Source organism: Lissotriton helveticus, chromosome 2_2 (genome assembly GCF_964261635.1).
Source record: "Lissotriton helveticus chromosome 2_2, aLisHel1.1, whole genome shotgun sequence".
NCBI classification, from domain to species: Eukaryota; Metazoa; Chordata; class Amphibia; order Caudata; family Salamandridae; genus Lissotriton; species Lissotriton helveticus.
In genome coordinates, this window is record NC_136060.1 from 158348979 (window position 1) to 158358914 (window position 9936).

Genomic DNA, 9936 nt, shown 5'->3' on the forward strand with positions numbered 1-9936 from the left:
GTTCTGAGACGGATTCAAAATGAATACGGTCCAGAAACGACCTTGAATCTAGGTATGAAATTACTGAAAGATTTCAAACAGGTCTCGGCTATCTTATTAGCTAACATTAAAGGTGGAGCAGCCTCATTGGCAACCCTCCAAAAATTAAAAGAACATGATATTACTGAGCAACCGTATGAACTAGTCAGAATTATTGAAAAATCCTATGAAGAACTAGGAAGAGATAGTTTGGGAGAGAAACCTGTAAAGCCTGAACTAACAGAAAATCCTGAAAAAGTTTTTATCAAAAACAATCTAACTACTCATAAAAAGAAATGGGACTACCTAAAGAGAAGCGCTCTCAGTCCAGAGGTAGATCTCCTCAAAAGGAGCACTCTGAAAAGAGATATAACCTTAGAAATAGGGATAATATAAAAAAAACTGATATATATCAAGACACTGATACACGATCCTCTCGTACCTTACAGACTTCCTCGCAGAAATCCGAAAGAAGAGGACGATCTGAACACAAGGAAGAACGCGTGAAGTCCAACGACGATCAACGCGTTCTAAAAAATAAGAAAACTCAATTCGCCAAAAAGAAGGTAGCAAGTAATAAAATCAGACATGCCGTGGATCTTCAGGACACAACAAGAACAGGGAGTGGGCCCAGACAATGCTGAACAGCGCAGCAGAGGTCACCATAGCTCGCAGGATCCTGAAAGATCATCTGGAGACAGTGGATCTGAATGAATGCATTCAAGTTGAAACTGCAGACAGCAGGGTTAGTGTACCGCATAAGTTATATGAAGTAACACTCCGGATGGAGGGGGACATACCCAGGAAAATAAAAGCACTCTTTTCGGAGAAGCTATCTAAGGGTTATGACATTCTTCTGGCTGAAAAAGACTGGCCACTTGAATTTGTCAGGGAGTGCCCACATGGCGAAGAGATCATTATGCCAGCCTTCTCAAATCATATTCCAATTAATAAAAAATACACCTATGCCAGAAAATGAGCTGTGGCCCAGGCTCCAGCATTTTAAAAAAAATCATGTGGGATGGGATGAGGACTCTCCTCACCATAAAGTTCAGTTAAAAAAATCAACCAAGATCTAAGATCTCCCTGACTTTTTTTTTAGCTTCCTAGAGGTAGTATCCAGTTAAGCAGGAAGCTAAAAAATAAGTCAGGGAGATCTTAGATCAACTTGAATACCAAGGGGTGATTGAAACATGCACTTCGTCCATGAAAAATCCTTTGTTTCCTGTCTCTAAACCAGACGAATCATATCGTCTAGTTTTGGATTACAGACATGTAAACTCCTGTTGCAAAACCTTTGCAGTACAGAATGCACACAGTGCAGCACTGATGAATAACATCGTTCGCAAAAAATATAAAACAACATTAGACATTTCAAAAGGTTTCTTCTGTCAAAATATCGCACCAGAAAGCAGGTATTTGACCGCTTTCTCAATAATGGGGACACAGGGTCAGTTTTGCCGTCTTCCCCCAAGGATTCAAGAATAGTCCAGGGTTATTTTCAGCCAGAGTAACAGAGTTACTACAAACGTATGATGATGAGGCATTATCTTATGTCGATGACATCTATCTTACAGACGATGATTTGGACAGGCCCTTGAACAGGGTGAATACCATAATACTTGGGTTCGCCTCAGAAGGGTATACATTCAACTTTAAAAAATCAAGAATTGCCCACCTCAACGTCCTATTCTAGGGATACGACCTTTAGAGTGAAGGGAAAAGCCTGGCAGCAAATTTTTTAGAAAAATGTGCGCTGCCCCAAACTCCAAAAACGCTGAAAAACGTAGTCATTTCTAGGATTCCTAAACTTCGGAAGAACTTACATTCTGAATTACGCAGAACTAATCAAACCGGATTTCAAAACAACTAATTGGACTCAAAAACACACAGAAATTTTGCGTTCAGTACAAACAGACATGTTGGCAACAACACACTTACAAACACGCGACAATGTATGCAACCTTGTTATCCGAATCATCCCAGGGAGATGCGGATTAACATACCTAACCTTTAATGAAGGAGAAAAGGTACCAATAGCTTACCAATCACACTTGTACACACAAGCTGAAATGAAATTCACTTCAACAGAAAAATATCTGACAGCAGTTCAGACTGCTGTAGCAAAGGAGAGAGCCCTCGCACAGGGTAAACGCATAAAAGTCGTTACACGAGTACCTGCCTTTTGAGGCAGTGACGAAGGCAAGCATTCCAAATGCAAAAGCTTTACATCCAAGATGGATACAATGGGTTAATTCTCTTGATGCAACAGACGTCGAATACGTTTTTGACCCTTACTCGAAGACACAAGAATTTCTCCAATACGAACAAGAATGTCCTCTGCCTACTGAAATTCTACCTATAGAACATTACGGCTGTATAATATATACAGACGAATCAGCACAGCCCGCAATTGGGGGCAAACAAGCTTACAGTGCTGCGTGCGCGATTGTTAAAGGTCGCTGGCGCGATGGTAAATTCAGACCTATGGTCACAAAAAACTCAATCACTAGGAGACTGTACAGCTCAGCGAGCTGAACTCCAAGCATTCAAGATGGCGCTGGAAAATACCGATCGCGAATTTCTCACACTCATAGTATGCAATTCATATTACTGCGTCCAGTCATACAATGAATATTTGCAGACCTGGGTTCAAAATGGTTTTAAAGACGCAAAAGGAGGCACAATCAAGCATAAAATGCTTTGGGAACAAGTAGTTCTTTTGCAGAAAGAACTACAAAAGACTCACGTGATCCATACACTACACTGAGTCATCAGCGTGATGGCGTTCACGTTGAAGGGAATTCATTAGCTGATGAAGCCGCAAAGGCAGCTGTGCAAACGGCTTCCGTAGCTGCAATTACTTGTTAAAAAACGAAAATAGACAGCGAAATAATGCAAGCAGTCACTGCTTCAATAAAAGACAGTGGTAAAACACTACCGAAGGGCTTTCCACTCAAGTACTCATATATAACTGATGTGAATAATGTTCCTTTCGCTAGATTCCCTGGAGTGGGGAATAGAGTAATCCCGAACATGGAACACAGGTTAGGACTAATCTTAGCGGCACATGAAGGGCTTGCCTCTGCACATGCAGGTGTTTCCGCCACAGTTTCATTATTAAAACAGCGATACTGGTGGACACGCATGAGGAAACAAACCAGAAACTATGTTTTGGAATGTGAAATATGCCAGAAAATCAGTTTCAACAGTGAAACGCCCGGCGCAGACGCCCCTTCTGATTTCAGATAAACCACTAGCGTGTGTTTACCTGGACCACTGTGGTCTCTTACAAAGGGATGGCAACTATAAATATATCATGGTCGCAGTGGATTCATGCTCAAGATTCATTTGGATGTGGCCTCAGCGCTCAGCTAAAGCCTGAACTGTTATAAAAGATTTGAGAGTCTTTATCGGCACATACGCAATCGGCACGCTACATTCTGACCAGGGTCCTGCGTTTAGCTCTAGGGCTTACAAGGAGGCCATGGCCAGTTTGGGCGTTGCATTGCGATTTTCGAGTCCATTCCATCATGAGGGAAATTCGGTTGTGGAGAGAAAAAACCTTGACATAAAGCAATCTATAACAGCTAGGGTATTAGGTTTAGGTGATGGGTGGGTCGAACATCTAATAAATGCCCAATGTAGTCTTAATAACTTGCCAAGAAATTCTCTCGGTGGAATCACTCCATATGAAATCCTTTTTGTTACTAGAATGTTGGTTGAAGATCTCGATCGTCACACATCAGTGGTGGAACGAAAACCCTTTGATATCAAAGATCGTTTGGCTGTTTTACAGGACGTAAATGAAACACGAAGAAGTCTAAGCAATATCAGCGAAAAGCCAACAACCACTAAAGAAAAACCACCTGTCCCAGCAAGACCTGTCTGGATTCCAAAGATTTGGGATCTGGTCAGGGAGAAAATAGCGGACAAGAAGGAATTTGGGCCTTCTTACAGAAAACCAGTACCTGTACTAGCAATCCACGGACAGTACTACGGTCGCCCCTTTCTGGAAAAAAGGAGAACCATTCTGTGTCAATTGACCTGGTAAAACCACACCATGTGGCCGATAATAAGTAGTAGGCCCAGTGGACTCCCAAGATGTAGCAGACGACCAAATCTTGCTACTATCCAAGAGGTTCAAACTGAAAGACTCATCACCTTTGAAGATTCTAGAGTGAGAAAAAAAGGACTATGCTACAAAGCCATGGAATTTGTGCCTCTTGAAACCCAAATAACAGTTCGTCAAGAAACTTCAGTCTACAATGAAGTAGCATCTGACTATACAAACATGTCAAGGGAACAAGCAACTCCAGCGATTTCAAATCTGGATGCGATACCAACAATTAACAGAACTGCCGCTGGTTATTTGATCAACTTTGATAACTTCTCTGAGGATCCCAATGAACCTGAAACTACGGCAGAAAATAAAACTTTCAAGGAAAAAGTAAAGGAACTTGGTCAAGAGCTTACAAATACATATCTGGTTTCACCTTGGGTTGAACTTTTAGATGTACTTTATCTCCTGCTATGGCTCATTCTTGTTTTAAGTTTGGGAAAGCTGATAGATGGAAAATATAGTAAAATGGACACAGCAAGTACGAACATTAACTTGCACCTGAAGCCCCACAAATCATCTCATCGTGTACAACAAGACCTGTCATCAGTGAACATCGCAGTGGTTCCTCTACCTGATGAAATAGCTTGGGATACAACTGATTATGACATTCATGGCCCTGTCGAGCTGCTGAAAATTCCACACCAATTTAAAGTTTCCTCGAGAGATTTTGTTTCACCCAGCACATTTTCTGATGATTGGGACTTTGAGACTGTTAATAACATGATGGCAGACTTAGAAATGTCAGCAAAATTTACAAAACATGAATACTTAGAAGGTTCAGCAAATTATGAAGAAATTTATTGTTTTAAACATTTTGGCCATCATTACTTGCATACATCTGCAAAACCTAGAAATGTTTTGATGTAAAATCAATGGGAACATTGCCCAACACCTCTAAAAGGTAGTTCTAAAACATTCATTAGAAAATTTCCATATTTTACAGGTTTTAATGTTACAAACCCAGAAAGTTTTTTCTTTAAAAATGTGAATAAGACAGGCATGAAAAGTATGTTGACAAATACTAAACAAATGTATTCTGCGGCCTTTTATGCTCAATTGTCCACCTTCGGCTTTGACTTTTGGAAAGACAACATTGAGAAAAAAACTGTTTGGGGCACAAAAGACTGGCAGGTACAAGGTTTAGAAACATTGTTCAGAGCCTGCATCATCCCAGAACAAATGATGTTTTTAAATGACACTGTTCAACAGACATCTTGTCTTGGCATTGCTAAGATAAAAGATTTAAACAAACCGCCCATACCTAAGCCCACACCTGAAAGTAATTTAACTTCAGGTGAGGAGGTAGACGTAAACTATATTTTACAACAGAACAGAACAAATCCTGAATGGAAGAGATGGTTAACCTGGACCACAGACACGAATACCTGTCGAGATAGATTCCTGAACAAGACACAAGGGTTCACAGTAACTCGGCCAGATCCAAGATGTATCCAAAGACAACACCTGGGAAAATAACTTATAGTGCAGGAATACTATGCCTTGAGTGGCTACAGAGATCCACACTTCCAGAAATAAAACAACACTTATCTTTGCTTAAAGATGGCGCTGATTTACAAGTATTCTTAATGGGACCTCGTAATCCACGTCATAAACGTTTCATATAATATATGCTGCATACAATGAAGTATGGAAAGTCACGCAAATTGAAACAGCTGAAAGAATACGAGAAATTGATTGTATTAATTTAGAGAAATCACTCTCTGTAGTGGACAATGGGTTAAAAACTCTGTCGTCCAGAGTTTATTCTTTGGACAGCATTGTATCACCTGCCATAGACATAATGGAACACGACTTGCTAATGCTACAACATGGCCAGTCTCAATTATGTTCTATAATGCTATTAGGCTGGACGTTGCAAAACCTTTGTTCAGGCTATGTGCCTTGGCATCTAATCAACACTATGTCACTGTTTACTGTATTTAACCTTACAGATAAACAAATCTCGTTGGCACAGAGGGGAGCAGACTATACGATGCTGAGCATAGAAAAACTTGAGAGATTACCATTGACCGTTTCTGAGAAACCATCAGTTGAATGGATAATACATGGCCTGGGATTTACCATACACACACAAATGTTGATGTGGGGGAAAGGAAGTATTTCTTATTGGTAAAAATTGTGAAAACTCACTAAGCGGTACACTATTGTGTCATGGTATTAATTTACATGGAGCCTGCAAAGGTTCTTCCAATAACCTTTCTTGCCACCTGCAGGGTTCGCCCACAGCGGTGATAGATCCAATTTTCAGGCTGCTTTCCAATGGTAGCTGCATTATGTTAAATGATCACAGCTGTTGTGCAATGATACCAGAAATAAGCTATCTTGTTACTGTGTCAGCCAGGGTCACTTGCTGTATGCAAGTATTGTTTCCTAAAACCAAGACAGACGGGGAGTCGCCACTATGACCTTCACTGAAAATCTCTTCTATACAAATTGATACTTTAAGCAGAATAAAAGCCATTCTTTTGCAAAAAACTGTGCCACTGACCTCGTCCAGAGAGACAAATGATCTGCAAGTTGCAAGGTCCTCTGCAGAGAAACATGCATTATTATCAACAAACTGCCCAGTACATTTCGCAGAAATGTTAGGTCGTATCTTTAACATGTCTGATGCCAGCGGTATTGCACATATATTTAAGATGATTTTTTCGGGACTGTTAGCACCCTTTGAAGCAGTCCTGGGCATTTTTCCTAACTTTGTCCACTCTGTGTTCAGCGGCCTGCCTCTCATTTTGGGACTCGTAGCAGGGATCTTATTTTTATTCCTCCTGCTCCGTTATGGCACATCCAGCCACCAGCGATACCCAAGCCAGCATGGAAAATGCGCTGCATGCTATGAGGTACCGTGACAGAATAACACAGATCATTGGCTTGGCTCGTTTGAGAGATCTGAATCCCACTTGGTTCCTGTCCTTCAGACCAATCTGGCAAGATTGCATCTTACCTGTTCTACAATGCCTGCTTTGTGGAGAGGTATACATGTTAGATGTCTGTCTAACACTACCATCGGTTATGCCAACGGATGCTGACGCATTACTGGGTAACGGCTCATGTGTTGTGTTGCCCCCAGCGGCTACTAATACGGATGACGGCATTCATTGAGATCTCACCAGCAAATCCAACTGGAGGTGAGATACGCGGACCATCAGGCACAAAAGTACCATCTGCTATGAACATTGCTAACACGGCTGATGCTGACGGCGATGTTTCACATCTGTGCACAATTGACCTTCTTAATGAAGTAGTCGAACTTTCACCTACTGTGGTAGACTATTTCTTTGCCAGCCTTGATGACTTAATGTTTTCTACTGACACCGAGAATAACTTTTGAAATTAGAACACAGCGTTCTTTCGAGCTCTGAAAATTCGACCTTCACCTTTTTTTTTTTTCTCTTTCTCAAAACAAAGATACCAAGTGTGGAACTCTATTTTTACGACAGATTTATTTGACTTTTTCCAAAAAACAAACCGAACTTTGGCAAAAAAAAGTAATCTGCTTAAAGTAGAACTATTCTTAGAGAACAAAAATTCCTTGAACACTTTCTAGAAACAATATTAGCCTAATCCACAAACCAAAACAGTTTGTATACTCTGCTCTGGGATGGTCCCGACCTTTTTCGTCTGTAACTAAGAGCCATTTCATAAATGTAATTTTCGTGATTCATTCACTTAGCATTGCTAATATATCATATGCTTACAATGAAATCATTGCCTTTAAATGTGTACTGTACAAAATGCTCAATTTTTTCGTGTGCAACCATTTCAAATGCATGTTATATGATTTTTTGGGGGTTGTAAACACATGCTCCAGATTATATGTTTAGTGCTTGAACTTAGATGAACATGATAACGTGGAGTGGGTGTTATGTATTATTTAAGGACCCTATTGTAAGTTTCCAGATTCAGGCCCTTATATTGGTATAAATCACCATATCCTTAAATAGGCATAGAAATCATAACCATATTTAGGCATAGCTCATGCAGTCCAAATACGGCAGGGCTACTTCCACTAGTTCCGAAAATCCACAACGATTTCTTGGAAAACTCAGCTTCAGCAGCTAGGGACTTCCCCTTGCTTGAATATTGATTTGTCCAAGAACTCATGGAGTTTTCAAAGAACTGAGACTCTTTGATGACGTTATTATGTCCAACTGTACGTCAAACTCGGCACCTTCACTGTATGAATATACCCACACTCGCCCAAGCAAACACACGGTGGTTTGGAGCAGTTTGACTATCTACTTGCCCGACGCGTCCTGCAAAAAGAAAGCAAGTGCCGAAGGAAGCCGACCCTCCAGCAGACGCACTGAGAGAGACGCTGTCTTTTCTCCTGCCGAGAAATCCTGCTGCAGTGTTTCCAAGCCACCCTTGTGGTTTGTTGGGAAATCGAGTCCTGATACCGACCTTCTGCATTCTAAACTAAGGTACGGAGCTGATTCAACCCTTATAGAAATCTTGGGCAGATTCTTGGCAAAAGAATACTACATTTATGCTACACCTCACTTACTTCTTCCCTCGTACTAAGCTTAGGTTAGGTTAGGTTCACTGGGGTAGGCATATTTTAGAAGCACCAGTTGAGTACTTTTAGGCTCTGTTATTTATGTATGTATTTATATATGGTTTAGGAACCATACAATGCTCTTACAGTACTATTTTATTCTACTATTTATACTGTATGCATTATATTTTACAACCAGTTTTACGATTGTAGCAGTTCATTTCTTATGCTTGAGAAAGAAGACTGTTCAATAAATCCTTTTATTGAAAACGCCCGTCTTTCTAGTTTCTCTGCACCTCTAGTGAAACGAAGCATGCACGATTGACTGCGTGAAATATCTATCTATTGGTTCCACGACTCTGAAAATACGTTTTATCTTGGGGAAACAAAGTGGTCATGTTTATGCGGTTGTCAGAGACTAATCCCTTCTTGTGAATTCGAGAAAGTTTCTAGTGACCTCTGAGCTAGCTGCCATACACAATTAAGTCTAGTATATTTGATAGAGACCTAGTCGACCTCAGTCCTACGTCTAATCTACACTATTCCAATGCGCAGAGTCTATTGAGAATATAGGAACTACACTACGGTGGTTCACCACCTGGCAGGTTTCCTGAACACCAGGGCGGATGAACTCAGCCGCCGGTGCATGATGGATCACGAACGGCGTCTTCACTCGAAGGTGGTGCAAGGTCTCCTTCAGCAGTGGAGAGAGCCTAGGTTAGATCTATTCACCACTGAAGAGAAAGTGCAATGTCAGTAGTTATGTGTGTTGGAGTTTCTAAGGCGGCACTCGCTCAGCAACGCCTTTCGTTGCTAGTGGAATTGTGGCTTCCTGTACGCCTTTCCACCTGTACCACTTCTACCCAGAGTGCTGAAGAAGATCAAGCGCAACCGGGCCAAAGTAATTCTGAGCAAGAAGTGTCTGGTACCCCAAGCACTTGAGCATGGCCATCGATCCTCTGATCAGACTGCCTCTTCGGGAGGATCTTCTTTCGCAGCAGCAGGGGACGGTCCTCCACTCGAACCTGTCCAGCCTCCACCACCTTGCGTGGAGATTGAGCGGCAACAGTTGACCGCTTTCGACCTGCCTCTCAAAGTCTGTCATTTTATCTTGGCAGCCAGGCGTTCCTCCACCAACAAGCTATATGCCTGTAGATGAAACAAATTTGTGGCATGGTGCAGAGCAAAGGCTATAGATCCCCTTTCTGCCCCTCTTTCAGAGGTTCTCCTCTTCATTCTTTCTTTGGCCCAGCAGGGCTCCGCTCTGGGCACTCTT